This window comes from Orcinus orca, chromosome 5, assembly GCF_937001465.1.
Source record: "Orcinus orca chromosome 5, mOrcOrc1.1, whole genome shotgun sequence".
Lineage (NCBI taxonomy): Eukaryota > Metazoa > Chordata > Mammalia > Artiodactyla > Delphinidae > Orcinus > Orcinus orca.
This window is the reverse complement of record NC_064563.1, coordinates 26028674-26050219: the sequence shown is the minus strand read 5'-3', so window position 1 is coordinate 26050219 and position 21546 is coordinate 26028674. Positions and strand designations below refer to the sequence as shown.

Here is a 21546-nt window from a genome sequence, read left to right as displayed (position 1 = left end):
CTTTTCCCTCACCCCACTCCCCATACCAATGCCTGAAAGTCCTGTGATTCCACCTCCAGACTAGTTTCAAGGCACCACGATTCCCTGCATCCAGGCCACCGTTGTCTCTTGCCTGGACTAATACAACTGCTTCCTAACTGGTCTCCCAGATGCCACACTCACTCCGCACAGCATAACCGGAGTGATCTGTAAGAAAGTAAATTAGATCCCAAGATTGCCCTGCTTAAAACTCTTTGATGCATGTTTATTTCACTTAGAATAAAGTCTACCCTCTTCAGCCTCCAGGCCCTGCGGGATCTGCCTTCCTCACCAGATTTCCCTGGGACCTTGTTCCTCAGTCATCCTCTCTCTCAGCCACACTGGCTGCCCTTCTGTTTCTTAAACATGCTAAGCTCTTTCCCTGACAAGTCTTTGCACGTGCCGTTCCTTCTGCCTGGAACCCTCCTCTCAAAGCTCCGCAAGAGCCTGGGTCCTTCTCATTTTTAGTTTCTGAAGGAAAGCTCTTCCCCGACTGCCTGTAACGTAGCTTCTCCCCACTATGGTCCCTCTCCATCACGGTAAAAAATGACCGACTCTGTAATTATTCCACTTGTTTGATTTGTTTTATTCCCCTGCTAGATTGTTAGGCTGCAAGCTACATCGTAAGAGGGTCCGTGTCTTCTAGCCCCAGCCCAGGTACAGAGGCTGGCGCTTAGTAGGCACTAAATAAATACTCGTAGAATCAATAAGGTGTTATATGTTTGCGCACTTAAATCAACAGTCACGTGTGTCTCTGCCTCAGGGGTCCATTTTCTCTTGCCTGTGTTCACAGTTCTTACAAATGGTGATAGAGGCCACTCATCTACCTTGTGGTGAAATAAAGTAATTTTTTTTCATCAGCAGTCATGATCCCCTTGAATCTGTCAGCAGACGTGGGTTCAGAGATAAGTCTTTTTAGGATAATTTCAGTTGAAAAAGCTCAGAAAGGGTCCTTGCAAGTATTCTGAGAGTACAGTGGAGAGCTGGAAACACATTTTTCCAGAACTTCAACTAGAACTCTCACTTGCAGAAGCTCTTTCAGACAGGAAAGAAAGAGGAAGGAAGTCTAAAGTCTCCAAAAATTGCAAATGATAAATCCAAGTGAGAGCTAAACTTCCTCTCTTAAAAAATCACAACCTCCCACAATGAAAGAAAAAAATCTATAAAAGTAGACTTGTGGGTGTGAGGTAGAGTGGGGCGAATGAACAGTAAGGGAACTTGACTAGTAAATGTGGGGAATAAAGAAGAAAACCAACTTAGACACTGGATCAGACAGTGCGGAAAGAAGTTCCTCACTACAGCGCCATATGGAACAACTATGAATTTTAATTCAAGAGAAGGAAACAGAGGTTTTGTCTCTTTAACTTTTTCCATCTCCTCTTATTATTACTAGTAGATTGATTCCATTTCTTGGGCCCTGAGGCTTTTCTTGTTTCCTGTCATTAGAACTCAGAAGTATTTTCCTCTGTTCCCCACCCCCCCCTTCATTATTCTTAGTTCTTCCGCAAACATCTGTGGTCACCTACTGGAGATAGAGAAACAGCCTCTAACATCTTTCATGTTCAGTGTACTTGAGGGTAATACTCTGAATGTAACACAGGATTAACAGGACATTCTGATCACACAATTTTTGTGTTTGCACACTGCCCCAGAATGTGGTAGTAACTAGATTTTCCAAGCTATCTAGAGTAAAAATCAAGTACATGTAATAACTTTTGTGAGAAGCAGTGCCAGTTCTTCCAAATCCATTCTAAACTCTTTGAGCACTAACTAGTCCAATCCCCAGCTTTCACGTTCCACTAAACGTTGCAAACCTGGGGCTTCCCTGGTGGCGCAGTGGTTGAGAGTCCGCCTGCCGACGCAGGGGACGCGGGTTCGCGCCCCAGTCCAGGAAGATCCCACATGCCGCGGAGCGGCTGGGCCCATGAGCCATGGCCGCTGAGCCTGCGCGTCTGGAGCCTGTGCTCCGCAACGGGAGAGGCCACAACAGTGAGAGGCCCGCGTACCGCAAAAAAGTTGCAAACCTGGATGAGCTATTCTTACTAAGAAAAGAAAGGTTCTGAAAGGCTCCTCTCTTCCTGATTGCAATGTGTGTCAACAGAGGGAGTTTTTCTACATAAACGTTTCTGCTCCTTGTACAAGTACTATCTGTTTTTCTTGCCTGCAATAATACTTATTTTAATCAATAATAGATAGATATCTAGAAATCAGAGTCTCAGCTGTCTTTAAAAAAGTAAACTATTACATATCTTACTGTAATGGTGGGTACATGTCATTCCATATTTGCCAAAACCCATAGAATGTGCAGCAGAAAGAGTGGAACCCAATGTAAACTATGGACTTTAGTTAATAATAATGTATCAATATTGGCTCATCAGTTGTAACAAATGTACCACACGAATGCAAAATAATAATAGGGGAAACGATGGGCAGAGAGTGGTGAAGTATATGGGAACTCTGCTCAACTCTGCTCAAAATTCTGTAAACCTAAAAACTGCTCTAAAAAGTAAAGTCTAGTAATTAAAAAAAAAAAAATACAAAGTGGTTTCAAGATCTTTCATGATATTAAAGATTGTTTCACAGAACCATTCTGAACAGCCTGAAAACACAGCAACAGTGAGCCATAAAGAATCAGGTGAACTCTGCCATCTTAAATGGGTGCTGACGTAACACTGGAGTCTAGATGCCCCGATCATGTCCGACACATGCCCCTTCCTTCATCTCCCTGATTCAAAACCCTACACAGTATTCTCAGCCCAGTTCCCTGAGATCCTCTTTTTCAGAACATCCAGTTCTCCACCTGGAAGTAATATTGTCACCATTGCTGGAACTTTCCCAGCTTCCACAAGTTGTACACAGGGCCTCTCCTGTTTCTGGCACAAGTTAGCTTTAGTTGCTGGAGGATATCTGGGTTGTTCTCCCTGATTAGCTTGATCTGTTCCCCCATTACCGTATTTGTTATGGACCGGAAAGATTGTGAGAACAGTACCTGGGTTTTTCCTTGCTGATAATGCTGTTCTTGCCTGTCTGCAAGTGTGCTTGTTTTGTGCTGTTTCAGTACTCTGCATCAACTTTGCTTGACCACATATGACCCATTTAAAGTTCTCGTCAAAGCACCCTGAAAATATGACCTTATTGCCTGATGTGGGCCCCAAACTTTCCACTCAAGTTGATCTCTGCATGTGGCACTTGCTCTAAAAGGGTCAGGAATGCCAACAGCTGACTTTCAAGAGTCCAACCATTTAAGAACAAGGACCTGTTTCTGAGCCTCAGTATAGCCGTGACCCAAACAACACATTGCTCCATAATGCTGACAAAAAATCCTACCGTATAAGGAATGTTTCCTATTTAGGGCAACCTTTTACGGATCTAGTAATTTATTGTCCCTTGAAGTGTGTGTGTGTGTGTGTGTGTGTGTGTGTGTGTGTGTGTGTGTGTGTGTTTGCGCGCGCGCGCGCACGTTTGGGGTGGAAGTGGCGGCAGGGGAGTTGATGCAAAAGGTGAGAAACTGAGCCCGGGGCAGAACAGGGTACTCAGTAAAGCCAGGAGGAACAAAATAGCCAAAAGGAAAAAATGAATAACTTGTAGACCCCGTAAAGGAAACTCCCCTGTGTGTTGGCAGCAGTGGATCTCTATTGACATGAAATTTAAAATCGTTGATTAGCGAAACAATTTTGATTTCCCATCAGATTCTTCGGGGGGAGGGTGGTTACACGGGAGAAGCTGGGCACACCTGTGTGCACGACCCTCTGCCTCCCGGTGCCCGCCTGGCGGGGTCTCGGGTCTCCTCCCGGCCCAAGGAGCACCCTTTCTCTTCCATTCGTCTGCGCAGCCTCCCAGCTGTTCCCCTTCGGGAAGGGCTGGTCCCGTCCTCCGCGGGAACTACGGGGTCCTCGCTGGAGGGACCTCAGGAGTCTGGGGCCCACGTCCCTGGGCACGGCTCCCTTTCCCCTCAGCTTTTCTTCGGCCCCCGTACCTGCAGGCTTGGCTCTCTGGGGATTTTTTCTCCGTAATATAGGAGGGAGGGTAATTAGAAGGAAATCCTGAGAAAGAGCTTTCAAAATACTTTTTACAAAAATGCTGGAGGTGCAATTCTAGGAAAAGTGGAATTTGACTGGGCTATGACCCGCCACGCCAGGCTTTGAGTCCGAGGTGGAGGAAACAGATGGTGAGGTGAGGGACCATGTGTGCCACCTGATGGGCTGGCCAGGGCCATCGGCGGGACGGCACAGCATCAGTGGGAGCCGTGTGAGCAGAGGGCAGCCCAACTGCGTTTTAAGCCAACATGAACTTGAGGGCAGGAGAAGAAAAGGATAAAGCGCTATTAATGGGAAGTCAAGATGTTTGTGAACGGAATGAGCTCAGTCATTTTATTTTAAATTCAGTGCCAAGCGGTGGGGAGTGGACTTAATTAGTTTCAAGTCTCACCTTCAACCCTGGGGACAGGTAGGTCATCAGAAGCCAAAAGGGACAGTCTCGACCGTCTTGGCCCATTTCTGACGACTGTGACCAACAGTCAACTAATCAGACCTGAGCTGTGGAATAAATGACACGTGGACATATCTCTTTTTCATTAATTTTCATCTAAACGTAGTTTGGGTATTATTTTGAGAGTGTCTCTTTAAGCACAAATTTATTATTAATGGCTAATATTTTAGGATACAGTTAGCTACATTTCCTTGGGTGTCAAGCACATGCTGTTTCCTGAAAATCATTAAAGGTCTTCCTTCTGTTCGTAGGAGTGACACATCCCATTGTCTTGTTTCCACAATGCTTAACTGTGTTACAGCAAATGCCAATAGCGAACTAACTATCCCTTTGAATGCTTCAAATGTGACTTTTAATTAAGTGTATTAACCTGATGAATCATCACTTGAGCAGCAACTAAAATAAGATTATAGGCATTTTCAACTTTTGGATGTCCACAGAACATGAAAAGCACTTTATGAGCCTGCATTAATGCATATTTCATTATAATGTAATTCTATATTAGATATTCCACTTATGCATAGAGCCAAAATAGTTTCTGCTCTGTAGCGATGCTGATTTAAATGAGTAAACCACAAGGAATCGAGAAAGCTTAACTCTTTGTGTATCTCAGCATGGTCGTGCTTACAAAAGAATTCTCTGGGAGCAGAATTTCACCTTTAGTTAGTGGAGAGAGTACAGCATTTATGTGTCAGGTGGGATGGGGTAAGAAAGAACGGATGCAGCATTTCTTCTGCACGTTAACTGATTAAGGGTAATCCTGAGCAAACCCTGAGCACTTTCCCTTTACTCCACATAGACAGCTGATCAGTTTCGCTGCACCGAGCAGTCAGCAAGGCCAAGTTGCACACAAGAGGGTTGTGAGGGGCTGGTGGGCTGCCTTGACCACCTGGATAAGAAGAACACCTGCAACAGAAATGCATAAAGAAACCCTGGGAACTAAATGGATGGCTCTCTGCAAGGCTGCCATAAAGCACCCTGCACAATATTACTAATAGACCTTTTACAATTTTTATAGCTTCCCGAGTTATTTTTGAGCCAGTGCTAGCATTCAATTATTTCCTGTTGAATAAGGAACAAAACAGGCCTAAAGACTGAAAGGAAAAGCTGCTGAGGGGAGTGATCTCTCCAGATGGAAGTTTTCTGGCAGATCGTGATTTGTGACTCAGAATGAGCCCAGATCACTGCGCCATATGGATGGCAGCAGAGCCTTTAGACACTGACTCAGTCACTCAGCAGACTTCTGAATTCCTACTATGCGTCAGTTATTAGCTGGGCATTGGGAAACAAAGATGAGTAAGCAACGGTATCTGCCACCAAGGAGTCCGTTCATTCATTCATTCATTCATTCTTCGACATTTACTGAGCAGTAGTGATGTGCATCGTATATTGGGGGACTTGCATATGTAAACAGAGAGTAAATTACCATATGGTACTATGACAAAATCAGTTATAAAAATAGGGGAAAATGCTTCGCAAGGATGGAGGTGGAGAGAGAGACTAATTATATCTGGCGTCGTCATAGGAAATTGATAAAGTGACCTTCAGCCTGAATTTTGAAGATGGATTAGTGGACTAAGGAGTGGTATTGGTGGGGTGGGAGGAGGGCAAGGCCCTTTCCTTTCCTAGCAAAGGAGTAGTAGGAGCAAAGTCACAGACTTAAGGATTCATGCTTGGGAGGAAAAATAAGAAAATAAGAAATTGATCGTGGATAAAGCTTGTGGCTTCATAGACAGGAAGTGGAACTAGAGAAATAACCCCTTCAGGATCTTCAATGTCATGTTAGAGTTTCAGCTTTATTCTATATACTGGGAATGGCAATCCCAGAGCTTCCCCCTTTCTACCCTCATGGCAGATGTCCCCAGTCCGCCATGAATGGCGTTCTTTCCTGCTGAGCCCAGGCCGACCCATGGAATCTTTCTCTGCACAGGGCTTTAGGAAGCCCCCTCCACCTTGCTAGGATTGGCACATAGGAAAAGTATATTCCCTCTCTTTGCTGCAGGCAAAGGAAGTATTCTGAGGTTTTTAAATCTAGGAATGACAAGGTCAGATTTGATTATTGGGAAGCCTATTTTACTAGTACACTAGAGAATGGATTGGAGTGGGCAGAATCTTGAATCAGAAAAGTCATTGGTTCTCAACCCCGGGTGCACATTGAAATACCTGAGTGCTTGTTAAAAATATCTTGTACCTAGGTCCCACCCCAAACCAATGAACCCAAATGATTCATGTGTGCCCAAGGGTTGAGATCCACTCGTCTGGGTACTAGTTAATGGGAACATTTATGAAACGTAATAGGTTTTATCTTCCTTCATGATGATCTTGGAGAGGGGAGAAGATGACGTGGGGAAGATGGGAAAGGATTTACCCTTGTTTGGCCTTTATTCAAATAGTATAACTAATAATGACTGTGCTTTCTTGGCAGTCTTCTGTGTGTTTATGTGTTTGCTAACTTATATGCAGATGTATCATTTCACTTGATCCCCACATTAATCCTGTAAATATGTATTTATTATTCCCAATTTACAGCTGAAGTAACCACATCTCAGAGACCTTAAGTAACTTGTTTATGATCACAGGGTACTCTGATGCCAAGAGTTATATTCTTTTCACTCCTCCATGTTACTTTCAGGACTTTTAATTTAAATCATATATAAAACGCAGGAAATACATTAGAAGAAATAAGAGCAGTTGAGGAGTGTATTGTTACTCTTAGGTATGATCAAGTTCACTTTCGGGAACTAAAACCTGAGCCTCTTGCTCTGTCAAGTAGGCTGGGCTGGACCTGTGGCTCAGGAAATGGGTGACTTTTAAAAAAATTTATTTTATTGAAGTATAGCTGATTTATGCTGTATAGCAAAGTGATTCAGTTATACATATATATACATTCTTTTTCATATTCTTTTCCATTATGGTTTATCACAGGATATTGAATATAGCTCCCTGTGCTATACAGTAGGACCTTGTCGTTTACCCATTCTATGTATAATAGTTTACATCTGCTAGTCCCAAACTCCCAATCCATCCCTCCCCCAGCCCACTTCCCCCTTGGCAACCACAAGTCTGTTCTCTATATTTGTGGGTCTGTTTCATAGATACATTCATTTGTGTCATATTTTAGATTCCACATATAAGTGATATCATCTAGTATTTCCTTCTCTGTCTGAGTTACTTCACTTAGTATAATAATCTCTAGGTCCATCCATGTTGCTGCAAATGGCATTAAGGAAATGGGTTATTTTACACCTACTGTAGTCTTTTTATGGAGGACTGATGGGAACATCAGTGTTTCCCTCTGGTCCGGACAAGGTAATTCCCACCCACCAGGAACTATCTTTCACTCTGTGTCCTGGCTGGCCTAAATCCTCATTGTATGCACATCACATCATTGCCCTGACTAGCTGCGTTTGCTTGGTTGTGATTCCTGTGAACAGATAGTACAATGAAACCTCTAAAATTAAAAGACACATTAGGTCCTTTTGCAAATGTATATAAAACTTGGATTTGTCCAACCAATTGTTATTTAGCAACCAATTAATGCTCCGTGGCTACCTAACTATCCAGATCATTTCAGAACTAATAAGCTGGAAACTAGTGATTCACAGGAAGCACTAAGTTCTGACTTGGTCTGAAACTTCAATTCTATTATCTCTCTCTATACAACAGAGACAGCTAGAATAGCCAGCAGCCATGACATGAGTTGAATTTGACAACCTGTATCTCATCTACAATCCAGCAGGCTGCTTCCTGGCCTGGGTGATTGGCCATGAAGGTTGGGCTTGAGGAAAGCATGTTACTGCAGCTAGGTGAGCCCCATGGCTTGCCCTGGTAATAAAAGCCGCCAGCAGAGGAACACACCACAGAGTGCAGAAGTCCCTAACTTTGTCTAAAGTCTTCAATTATCAGATTGTATTAATTCCTAACAACGGAGCCAAGTAAGGGGTGTTTTATTCATTTGTTACATTTTACTCTCTCGACAAAATCTTATGCATTTCGTTAGCGTCTGTTTTTTTTTTTTTTTTAATTGCAAGGAGACCCTGGGACCTTGGCTTTCTAGCTGTGTTCTGTGGAGCCCCAAGATTCCTTGCTGTATGGGAGGGACCTCAGTGGATGTCATGGGGAGGAGAAGAAGGTAGGAGAGAGGGTTGGACTCTAGGCTCTAGGATGTTCATCCCATCTTCAACCCGAGCAGTTTTGCTTTTACTAATTTTATATTTGAAAAACAAAAAGGCTATAATTGGTGTGAAGAGCACTGAACTAGACATAAGACATCCCTGGGTAAGCATCTGCATGTGTCGATCAATTGGACTTCTTTTAATTTTAATTGTCTGGAAATTCAATTTTGACCCTGTGCATGTCTGAAAAAGTGACCTGAACATAGCAGAAAAGAGGTGTCACAAAGCCCATGAACTTGACTCTCAGGAGAGATCTGGATCGACCTACATGCCCTTATACCATGACCATGGAGTTAAAATGTGTTTAAAGTCAAGGTTTCTGATTTAACAATCCTGGTTATTACATTTCAACAGCATATATTAGTAGACAGCTGTTGGAAGCTGACATGCGGAAAACGAATAGAAGCCACAGCAGAGGAAGTGGCATGAGACTCAGTCACCCGCTGCACTGGAGGGACTATCTCATTGTGGGTCACAGTGTGGACTATGCAACCTAACAGATTTTGATTCATGAGCCAGTTTGGCCCCTTACTTACTTTGTGACTTTGAGCCTCAGTGTTCTCTTCTGTAAAATGGGCACAGTAGTCAGGCTCTATTGGAATCTGACAGGGCAGCTCCTTCAGAGGACTTCTGGACTTTCCCAAAGCTTTCCTGTTGACCTACTCTAGCAGAATCCCCTGCAATACTGGTTAAATATACAGATCCCCTGGGCCTTACACCCAGGCTGCCTGAATCAGAATCTGCAGGGGGAGGACCAGTGATCTGAACTTTTAATCAGTGCCTCAGGGGATGCTGAGCTGCCTCCATGCTTAGAAACTACTACTTTAGAGACAGCTTGACAAACCCTGATGAAGATTCTTGTGAAACTAAAGAGTGGGAAGAGGAATCTCCAGCCTATGGAGACCCTGGCCTTGTACCCACATCCCTTTCTTCCTAGACCTACATCCTCTCTGTTGGCAGAGGAGTGGGTACTTTGAAAGTCAGAACCCACTGCTGCTTCTCGTCAGGGCCAGAGTGGAAGCAGTCATGACCCCATGAAGGAGAATCACATGCTTTTTGCTTTTCTCTCAAGCAAGGAGGGATCCTTGAACGCCAATTAAGTGACCTTTATATATTATACAAGAGACTAATATGGATGTCTCTTTAAATAAAAAGCCCTATTAAAACATATACTCATGTGGTTTTGGAGAGGTACGGAGTGTGTATTTTTTTGTACCAGGCTGAAAACTGGCCACATTACCGTAGTGGTCTTGCAGAGTTCCAAGAAAGAAAAGAGCTCTCATTTTTTATTGCAGTGTCAAAGTGTTACGGTTGTCAATCCAGTTGTGCCTAAATCCACTCTAAGAGGCTTCATTATAAATAAAACTGAATCCAGTTTTCTGTAATCTTTCAGTTTGCACAAAAAATGTGGCAAAGGGAAAGGCATTGTAAACATCTTTGGCCTGATTTGGTCTGTGTTTTTCTGTGTCAGACTGGAGCTCCTGACAGGGAGACAGGGCAGTGTTATATTAACAAACACCTTTGTGAAACCCATAGAGAGAGAGAGAGAGAGAGAGGGAGCAGGTGGGAGCCAGTCAGCTCTGTTTAATCATTTAACTCATTCCTAGCCTAGAGTGTGTGTACAGAACTTGGGACATGCATACACATATTTTTAAAAGATTCTTTAAAAATAATGGCACACCTGACTGCACCCAAACCAGGTGATGGCCTTACACAGGTGTTTGCTTCCACTCATAGCTGCCACTGGGTTGAGGAAAACAGTCAGAATGGTCCAGGGTAATCCATCACCTTTATGTTAAAAAATGACTTAAAGCAGCCTGAGGATTGTATGTCTAGGCTGCCAATTGATTAAAATAATCATGCATGTGGGTATAGTGCTTGATACTTTGCCATTATGACAATAGCTTCTTCCCGTTTTGAAGATTACGAAAGAGATTTGAAAAGTGACCTGGCCAAGTCACTCAGTTATTAAGTGAAAGAGACAGGGGTCTGAACCCATGTGTCTTGAATCCAAAGACCTTCAAAGTTCCACAAGTCACACCACCTTAGCTAATAACACAAAAGAATGCCATGTGATCTCTTCCCTATTAGGCCTTGTTGGATAACCAAGGAGTGGTTAAGAATGCTGGAAACCTTCAGATTCCATAACTTAAATCTTACTGATGCCTTCTACGCAAGGCTCTGTGTCACCTGACAGCCCGAGGGACGGACTTTTGGCTTCCCTACGCCACTACCTGCCACCGAGGGCTTCACTCTCAATCATCATCGATGATTATTTGTGCATCCCTGGAATGCCACCTTGCTCTGTCTCACAGTCTGCTCATGAGTGCCCCCTCCTGGTGTGGAGGCTCATCACACTGCTCCTTGGACAGGTGCCCCCAGCCTCCTTCACTGCTAGCGTGTGTTGGCTGTCATCTCTGGCTTTTGTAATTAATTACAATTTGCCGCATAGGAGCTGAGTGTCTGGAGGGAAGAAATGCAGTTTCCAGCTCTCTTGCTCACCTACTCGGCTCAAGCCTTGGATGAGGATCTTCTCCAGTTGTGTTCCAGGCTGCTTGATTCTCGCTCAGTGCACAGAATTCCTTTTCCCTCCTGCCTTCCTTTATGTCACATGCCCTCCTTCTGCACTGACATACTACTTTGTTTCTAATATGAATAAATGATTCTTCAGATCCTTTTCACTGCTGTTCTTAAGGCTCTCCATCATATGGCACTGGCCCATCATTGAAAACCCTTGTTGCGCCTGGTGAATGACAGTTGTCACTAAAAGAGCAGATTGTTGAGGTGTTCTCTGAAGTTCTCAACAATCACACGACTCTGATCATTTCCTCTCCTGTTCCAAAGCCGAGCTTGGCTGTGTTCAGTTCTGATCATTAGGTTCATGTTTACAACCGTTGCTCAATTCACTGTTTTCTCACAATTATTAATACGACTCTGGGAGTGACAACTGCTTCTGTAAAAGAATTGCGCTGGGCTTCCTTGGTGGCGCAGTGGTTGAGAGTCCGCCTGCCGATGCAGGGGACGCGGGTTCGTGTCCCGGTCTGGGAAGATTCCACGTGCCGCGGAGCGGCTGGGCCCGTGAGCCATGGCCACTGAGCCTGCGCGTCCGGAGCCTGTGCTCCGCAACGGGAGAGGCCACAACAGTGAGAGGCCCGTGTATCGCAAAAAAAAAAAAGAAAAAAAGAATTGTGCTGCCTGAATTATGGTGTGTGCTACATACAATTACAGCTCCCAAAAAGGTGTTAACTGACATGGAAAAAAGCAATCAGGTCAAAGACTAATGCATAGGAGAACTCTAAAGAGCACTAAAGACACAACGTGAGAACTTGTGCATCGTGACACTGTAAACAAAATAATAAGTGTCTTGGAATCACGGTTGATTAAATTCCTGTTAGAAGCCCTCAGCACTATTACATCCTGCTTAGTCTCCTAGGCACCCTTGCGTATTATCAGCCAACAAACTATAATTCCGTGCTTGAATGGCCTAATACGGTCTTAGGTTCCAGATTCTGTGCACAACCATGCTAAGCCAGAAAAATTAAGTGCAAAGCAAATACATAAATAAAGCAGTGGGCAGAGGTCAAAAGCCAATGCCCAACACCAGCCTGAAATAGAGCAAGCCTTTTTGTGGAAAACGTTCGTGTTTTTACTATTATTTAACTGAAGGACCTTTCTGATTACTTGCCGATTAAACATTTACTAGAACACCTGCTATGTGCCAGGCACAGTGGTAGTCCTAGAGGCTATCATGGTGAGCAAACAGTTACTGATGAGCAGTTGGGATTGCTCAGCGGAGAACCAAGATGGGTTCCTATCTCAACCATTCTATAGCAGAGTCTGAAGAGACACTGTCAATGAGGTTTTGGTTTGGGCTTTGGCAGCTCTCCCAGGGCTCTCTGTTTGCACCCTCTTCAAGATTGCTTCTGGAAAGGGGGCACCAATCCTTTTCCAGATGCAATTCATAATAATTATTTGCCCTTACTATACTCATCTGTCTGTATTTCAGAATATACTCAGAAAAGGTCTTCTGTTCAGATCTTATCTCCACTCAGTAAAGGTTCTCTTAAGATCCCAAAACCTGTCTGCAGGTGCCCTTTCATTTGCTCTTTCTAAGATGACAGTATGAATGGCTTGGTATGAGGAATGTAAAAAAGAGAGATGAGGAATTTATTGAAATTTGTCAGTCATCAGGACAAAAGTTTTTATTCATTTCTACATATTTTGTGCAGTTTGGATCATCTGAACTTTACCACTCTTGCTGGTAGCAGAATCATAATTAAAGCTGAAAAGGGTACTTAATTCAAAGAAAATTCTTTAAGAAATCCTTAACAAAACTCTTAGGACTGCCCCTCCCACTATCCTTTAGGCTGAAAAATCTGCCCAAATGCCTTTTGGCACTTATATTGCATATAATCAGTTCTTTTCTCTGGGTTTATCTCAGGATAGCATTAATTTGGTATGACTGGGAGGTAATTTTCCTTCATTAGGCTTTTTGTCACTGTTCTTTAGTGATTCTATCGTGCAGACCCTTTGGAGCAGAAGGCTTACAGGTGCCGAGCTCCCATGAAGTCTTGGTCATGAGAACGTATGCCTGAGATGGGACCAGTTTGGGAGCCTCCAATGCTTGAAGTTAAGGATATGTGGTCTGGGGTGGTTTGGGGGATCCAGAGTGAGATTTCAACGTAATCATCAATTCATAACTGTACCAAGTGGCAAAGGAGGGCAAGAGAGTCATTCTGGGTCATTGGCTGTACAGTGCAAATTTAGACTGAAGAATGAAAGGTATTGGAGGACATCCTGGAAAAAAACATGACTGGGTACCTGTGAATTTAAGCACACTTTTCAGGAGGTGACAAGGTACTTGCCATAGTGTGATGAGCAGGAGAAGCTGTGCAAGATGGTTGGGGAGAGATGTGGAGAGGAATAACATTAGTTTCAGATACCAAATTGAGGATTGAACTTCCTGAGGAATTTTTGAGCCCCGCGGAAGTATATTGAAAATATATTATTTTACCAAAACTGCTCCAATAATGCAGAAAATGGTGCTAAATGGGTGCTAGAGATTGAAATCTTTCACAGTGATGTGACACATATTATTACAATAAGGCTCACAATAGATCGTATTTGCTGTGTCTTGCTTACTCAAATGAATAGGAGTGGATCCAGATTTTGTGGCGCCTGAAGGTTATCCAATCTGGGGGACCCTCCTTAACAAAGAGAATGTAAACTTTGAGTATAAAATAAGGACAGATTCTTTACAAGGGGCTCCCTTGACGGAAGGGCCCTGAGAGTTGAATGTCACCGATTCTTGACGAATCCGCGTCTGGATGTAGAGCTGTGTTATGAGCCATGTCATGGGAAGGGCCCGGCTCCCCTGCCACCTTAGTAGGAGGCAGGCAAAGGTGAATGTGGAAACTGTGGTTCCAAGTTTCAGAGTTTACTTAGCACATCGGAGTGCTTTGCTGACCATGCTGGAAGCTGCCTGTTGATCCCTTAGGAAGGGAACTCTCAATGAAACAAACACCAGAACGTGTGCTTCCTTATGACCAGAAGGCCCTCATCCAGAACTTAATGAGCTGGGAGATTCCTCCTGAGGCCACTTACAAAGCTTTTGGGGATGTATTCCTGTTGATCATTGAACTACCTTAGATTCAAAACACCCCACCCAATGCGATTATCTAGGTAGCCACTAGAGCAAATAAGTAGCCACAAATAAAATAACCTTCAAGGCCACAAAGCTGCCAGGAACTGGATTTGTCAAGATTAACCTGAGCAAGTGAAAATCTGGCAATGCTGCAGACACATGCCCCCGTGGAGACCATAGCATATCACGTTATTTCAAAAGACCAAGCAGACTGAAAATTAGCTGCAAGAATTCCTTTTGGGTGATCTGTTTAATCACTCAGGTTGGGTACAGTATGTCTAGTGCACGTTCAAGCCGGGATATACAGGCCACACAAACATGTCCCTCTTTGTGAAAAGACTCTTCCTTCTTTCTATCTTATCTCTCTTTGAACACATTGTCAAAACAATCCTCAAATGCTACATAATGTAATCCTCAAATGCTAGTAATATAAAAATGGCTGTAATAATACAAGTGGTATTAGTGCCATTCATGGCACTGACACTTTTGACCGTTTCTCAAATCTGCAACTATTCTATTTTCTAGTCTTTATTCTTTTATCCGCTGAAATGACTGATACAGGCAGTTTAGACACACAGAGAAGGAGATAATGGTTTTGACCTTAATAGATGGTTTGAATGTGTAGCACATCCCATAGACTTAATACCAGAAGAGGTTATGAACGCTTTTTTTCCTTGGTTCTCTCCCTTTTTATTATGAAGGGACTAATTTTGTGTGATCAGGCTCACATGAGTACATGTGTGACAGGAAATATTAAACTCCTTTTGATTTCTCACTTTGTAGTGACAGGAACAGGAGGGCATTCTTTTAAAATTCTTCTCTTTTTCTAAGCAAAGTGTGGGAATGAAGGGCAACAGTAAGCCAGTTTTCAGAATGAGATGTTTTAGCAAGATGTTAAGAGGGAAACAAAATAATTTTCAACAGTTAAGAGAGAACTGCCACAAGTGGTAGTCGATCAAATCAATGATATGGCTTCATAATGTGGTCTTGGATTCAGCAAAAAAAAAAAAAAAAAAAAAAAAAAAGGTGCTGTAAAGAGAAAACTGCAGGAGTCCCCATTGTGTCCCCACAGCATGAATTAAAAGGGTCTGCTGGAACCTGGAAGGCTGTGAAAGTGGCCTGACTACCACTGATTCTTCTGATGGTGTCAAAGATGATTCATGTTTACATATAAAAGGAAGCACTTTTGTCTGCTATTCATAAGTTAAAAATGACAGAGGGTATACATTTTCACTAGGCTATTTACCCAACACTGCTGCCTTGGAAGCCTGGTTCTAGGTCCCATGAGTTCCCATGAGTTCTCTCTCTGTGATCTGAGCTCTGAAAAAGGTCCTGAGCTGACTACCTGAGCAACATTATACCTAAACTTACAGCCAGGTGTACTGATCAATGATCTGAACAGCTCACGAGTTACGGCTGAAGGAATGGCTTACCCACCAAACCCACATAATTCTCAGAATAATGATTCCAGCTTTGGGGCTGGAAATTATTTAAATGAAAGATTATTTACAAAGGGAACAGCAGGGAGAAGAATCATGTAAATTAGATTCATTAAGTGGACAGATTCATTCACAGTTCATTTTGGGATAATTTATGCCCGTTTTCTCTGATGTCATCTGTTGTTCAGGTTAATAATTAGTCATGCTCATTATTAACTGATGGAGGTTGTTTTGTATTTTGGCAGAGGGAGGCATATTATTTGAGAAAGCTCCTATCAACATTCCTATGAATACTGAGCTTTCAATATAGGTAGAGGGTTTACTTGCAAAAATACACCTCTTTCATTTTTCCAAACAATGCAATATTCTGATGCATTTAGTTCTATATTCTTAGGAGGTTTTGCAGAAGAATGTATCATTCTTTCCTAGTGTAAAAACAGTCAAGACCAAAAGAAAACAGGGTAAAATGTTCATTTTAAGTCTTTAGTGCTTTCTGCTTAGAACCAAAGATAATATTTTAAAATATATTAAGACATCTCTTTTACAGGCTAAGTTACAGATCTCTTGAGAAATCCAATACAATGAGGAGGCCCATTTAAAAGATTTTATGATCAGAAAATGAACTTTAATACTCTGTTTTACAATTCCTCCAAATGGAAGAAATGTATGTATCTAAGAAGATATGATAATCCATTTAGACCTCTTGAAATTTTTGGGTGTAGCTGTGAGAATGTGTCTCAGTCCTGTGTAATTTAGTGACTCTGACCTCGAGAACGTGACAAGAATGATGCCCACTATTAATGTTGTTTTTCTTTAAAAAAACAAAATATTTCCTGGCATGTAATTTTTTTTTTTTTTTCAAAAAATACTTGATCCTGCGCAGTATTTACACTTACATCATTTCCCATTTATAATTCTTGTTTCAGTGTGTTGGAGGAAAAAAAAAGGTGTTAGGTAGTTCTTCTAAAAAACTCAACCAAACAATAACAATCAGAACATTCTAAGCTATCCTGAACGTAAATTCTGAAGGTAGTAAAACTGGTGAGAGATGATTTATATAACAGCTGGATAAAGGAGAGGGAATCCAAGAAAATGCTTGAGTTTTTTGTCTGCGTTAACAGTACAGAGCGGACACTGGACATGGATTAGGTTTGCAGGGGAAATTCCTGAGTTTAAGGCATATGTGTGGGGCTATCAAGTAAGTTGCATCTACGTACCTGGAGTTTGACAGAGGTTTAAATTTGTGACTTATCTCTGTTTCCCTGTTATTTTAGTCCAACAGTATAGATGGACAGTTAGGAATAGAGAACAGAGTGAGAAGAGGGCCTTGGATAGAATCTTGATTAATCCCAGCATTTAAAGGACACAGAAAGATGAGCCTGAAAACGATTGGCCAGAGTGACAGGAGGAAACTCAAAGAGAGTGTTGAGTCAGGGAGGACAAGGGAAAGAGCATGACAAGCAGGGAGCCATCAACAGTACCACATGCTGTGACAAAGTGAGAGAGTGGCATGGACATATATACGCTACCAAATGTAAGGTAGATAGCTAGTGGGAAGCTGCCGCATAGCACAGGGAGATCAGCTCGGTGCTTAGTGACCACCTAGAGGGGTGGGATAAGGAGGGTAGGAGGGAGGAAGACGCAAGAGGGAAGAGATATGGGAACATATGTACATGTACAACTGATTCACTTTGTTATAAAGCAGAAACTAACACCATTGTTAAGCAATTATACTCTAATAAAGATGTAAAAAAAAAAAAAAGACACGTCAGAAGAGAACTGAAAAATATCTGTATGGTTTAGAGATCTGGGGGTCATTGTGGACCTAACAAACTGCTTTAGTAAAGTGGTTGAGATGGAAGCCAGAACTGAGTGGGATGAGGACTGAGTAGAAGGAGAATAAATGGAGACAGTGATTATAGTCATTTTTTTCTGAGAATTTAGACTTTAAAATGGAAGCTGAAAGAAGATGATTGATGAAGGGGTTGTGAGGTTACTGAAAGTTTTTATTTATGTAGTTGGTGTTAAATGGTTAAGACTTCTTAAGTTTGGGGGGGAGGGATAAATTGGGAGTTTGGGATCGACATATACACACTACTATATTTAAAATAGATAACCAACAAGGACCTAACTGTATAGCACAGGGAACTCTGCTCAATATTCTGTAATAACCCAAATGGGAAAAGAATTTGAAAAAGAATAGATACATGTATATGTATAACTGAATCACTTTGCTGTACACCTGAAACTAATACAACATTGTTAATCAACTATACTCCAAAATAAACATTTTTAACAAGTCAGTTCAAAAGATTTAGTTGAGAAGGAGTGGTTGACAATATAAGAAAAGAGAAAGTGTGGAAGTAGGTTGTTTTGAACGTTTGACAGATAGATGAGAGGAGTTCCCATCTAATGGCTTCTATTCTCCATTAGCCTCCTCTCTCTATTAGGAGGGGAGCTCATTTGTTGAGAGCAAGATGGGAAAGTTGGGGCTTCTCTGGTGGCGCAGTGGTTGAGAGTCCGCCTGCCAATGCAGGGGACACGGGTTCGTGACCCGGTCCGGGAAGATCCCACATGCCGCGGAGCGGCTGGGCCCGTGAGCCATGGCCGCTGAGCCTGCGCGTCCGGAGCCTGTGCTCCGCAACGGGAGAGACCACAACAGTGAGAGGCCCGCGTACCGCAAAAAAAAAAAAAAAAAAAAAAAAAAAAAAAAAAAGATGGGAAAGTTGGAGAGTTGAAGTTTCAGGAGAGCAGACATAGGTTTGAAAGAGTAATTAAAGATCAAAGTTATGAGAGTTGTGAAGTAGGAGAGTTGAGCAGTACAGATCCATTTGAGGTTGGTATTCAACAGTTTAATGGAGAAGAAGTCTTCCCAGGTGTGTAACTCTAACAGGGCTCAGCAACTCAGGTGCAGTTTCCCCCAAAAGCAGAGAGTTGGGTCCACCACGGCTTGGGGTTTTGTCAGATGGGTGTACCAAAAGGATAGTGGACAAAGGAATCTAGAGTGCTTGGAAAGGTGTTATTGAAATGGTGGAGCATGGATTCCAATCTAGGTAAGTAGAAAAGTGGGGAAAGGATAGACCTTAGTGAACTGGAGTCTCTGTCACATGAAAGAATTGTCTCATCTATGCATATGCCCCCCTTAATATAGCTTGTCTACAGAAGGAGGAAAAATAATGTCTTATTTAAAGTTATAGATATTTAAGTTCACTGAATATAAAGAATTTCTTTTTGATTAAACTAAAGGGCAAAAGAGAACTAAATCCAATTTTAACTACTCCCTCTCCCTTCAAATTTGTAGGAAGGTCCAAGCACAGACAAAACGGATTTCAAAGACAAGCTCAGACTTGTATAAATTCTTATCTGAATATAGATTTCTCCCTATATGCCAGTTAAAACTCTCTCAGCATAATAAATTTGTGGGAAAAATGTTCTCTTTTCATTTGGCTAAGGGTAAAGGAACACCACTGTGTACAAAGAACTGGAGACCAGACGAGGAAAAAAAGTGGAGAGAGAGGATGAAAAGCATAACTTTACTCAAAGGGGAACCTCATTTAATTTTTCCATTATTCTCATCAAAATGAGTGCTGAGCCAATTGCAAGAGAAAACTGATACTTGATGTTGTAAAAAATACACTTAAAAATAATCATACTAAAGTCTCATTTCTTTCTCAGCACTCTGTGGCCTTTTTGTATTATATTATTTTTATTAAAACCTTTGAATAAAATGAAAAGAAAAAGAAAACACTAGCTATTAGAAAACAAGAGAAAAATCGTGAGAAAAAAACATTACATTCAATCTCCACAAAACTTTTCAGATGACTGTTGTCAATTTCCTTCACCAAATAATAAGTAATATCACAGCCAAGGGCAAGTCTAACTTTTCTTTTTTTCCAGAAAGGAAAATGACTAGTTATTCCGGAAAAGCAAATGAAAGGAAACGGAATTTCTCCTCACCAGCTAAACCTCAAATAAACAAAAAGCATCTAACAATCCAAGGACATGAACTTGGACCTGGTAGGGGACATAACTGAAGCAATTGCTAGAACCGCAGAATGTGCCCATCTGTGAGCCTATGAGATAATGGATAGCGTTTTTCTCAGCAAGGAGCATCGAAGATATATTTCATCATTGAATTTGGTCATGTACTGGTTCAAGAACGTTCCCAAGCATGGCAACTAATTTAGGGCTTTAATAGAGAAGCAACTTTATGTATGGTTTAATCAGATGGCTGCATGGGAAAGGAGCATTTGTTTGCGTTAACAAATGGAATGATGAGACAGATAAAAGGGGAAATCAAGAAACTCACTCAAGGAAACAGATACGTGAAGGAATAAAAGTGAAGTTCAAAATTCCTCCGAAGAGAATTTGTTATAAGCACTTGTAGGTGTTTTCGGTTAAACCAGAAATCAAACGGCAGCTACTCCCAGCTGAAGTCCAGAGCGATAAAACACAGATAGGGAAAGAGCCCCTGGATGGGGGTGTCCCATGCCCAGGGTTTCAGTCCCAGCTCTGCTGAGCCTCAGTTTCCCTACGTGTAAAGAGAGAGGAGCCTCCTGCTCTGTGCGAGAACGAAGAGGCCACCACCGTTGTCATCTGCCCACTTTTTTTTTTTTTTTTTTGCGGTACGCGGGCCTCTCACTGCTGTGGCCTCTCCCGTTGCAGAGCACAGGCTCCGGACGTGCAGGCTCAGCGGCTATGGCTCACGGGCCCAGCCGCTCCGCGGCATGTGGGATCTTCCCGGACCGGGTCACGAACCCGTGTCCCCTGCATCGGCAGGCGGACTCTCAACCACTGCGCCACCAGGGAAGCCCATCTGCCCACTCTTATCCACAGCCAGACGTAGCAGGGCAGCTATTTCTAACTCTGTCTTGAAAGAATTATTTCGAAACCAAGATGATGAAGAGGATCCAGTTAGAAAAAAAAAGGTGAGTTCATGGCTTGTCAAAAGGGATTAAGATTTCTTCCTTTGTTTCTAGCAGAAATAGGGTAAAACCAGGTCTTGCTGGAAGCTGGATGAGACGGTAAGCAGCTATTGATGGCAGCGTATTGGACTTTATTTCATTTCTTTCTTTCATTTTCACATATGCTTCCTGTGATTGAATCATAGAAAGTCACTATGTCAATTATTTACTTCCTGGGAGTCTAAGAAAGTACCTTTATTTACTACATGCCATCCAAATGGGATGGTACATCTTGTTAAGTCTGCAAGGATAAAAACATGACAAGTGTGCCCTATTTCTGAAAAATAGATTCCAAGTTTGCCACAGAGAGCCAGGAATGTCTTTCCTTTCTTCACTCAAAACCACGGGAGAATAAATACTCCTTTTCATAAAGGTGGCTTTTTGGGGGGCCAAATTCTCACAGGAGAATTTGTTTTAAGCACTTTCGTTGTGCAGTATGGTGTTGGTTGGAAGCATAAATAGACATACAAGACTGAAAAAATAAGCTCTAATTTCCAAGCCTATAAAGATAGTGGGGGTACTGTGTGGGAATCATGGGTTGTCAAAGCTCCGGGTTCCTGAACTTGCACGAGGAGTGCTCTGTGTTGGGGTAGTGGTCTCCTCGTTAAAGAACAGGCAGGGGCATTCCAGGTCCTCACAGCTAAGGAGACTGGGGCTGGGAGTGGTTGCCTCAAGCTCACATGGCCTGCAAAGCCAGGACCCATATTTTTCCTGCTTTGTGACCTCTGGGGCCCAACTGCATACTCTCTGAGTTCTGGTTTAGCTGACTTTCTCAGAAGGAGCACTCTATTCACATCAATAATTGCTTGGATGTAATG

General features: G+C 42.4%; 1 protein-coding gene across 10 annotated transcripts in view; it reads right to left on the bottom strand.

Moving 5' to 3' along the window:
• Positions 1–21546, bottom strand: part of SLC9A9 (solute carrier family 9 member A9) — a 656685-nt gene that overhangs the window by 60545 nt on the left and 574594 nt on the right. Inside the window, exon 15 of one of the 10 annotated variants that reach the window (XR_007477388.1) lies at positions 1888–20857. The exons of the other annotated variants lie outside the window; for them this stretch is intronic. The gene's annotated coding sequence lies outside the window, so the exon portion shown is untranslated. Of the gene's footprint in view, positions 1–1887; positions 20858–21546 lie in introns of those variants that run through there. 10 annotated transcript variants of the gene reach the window in all.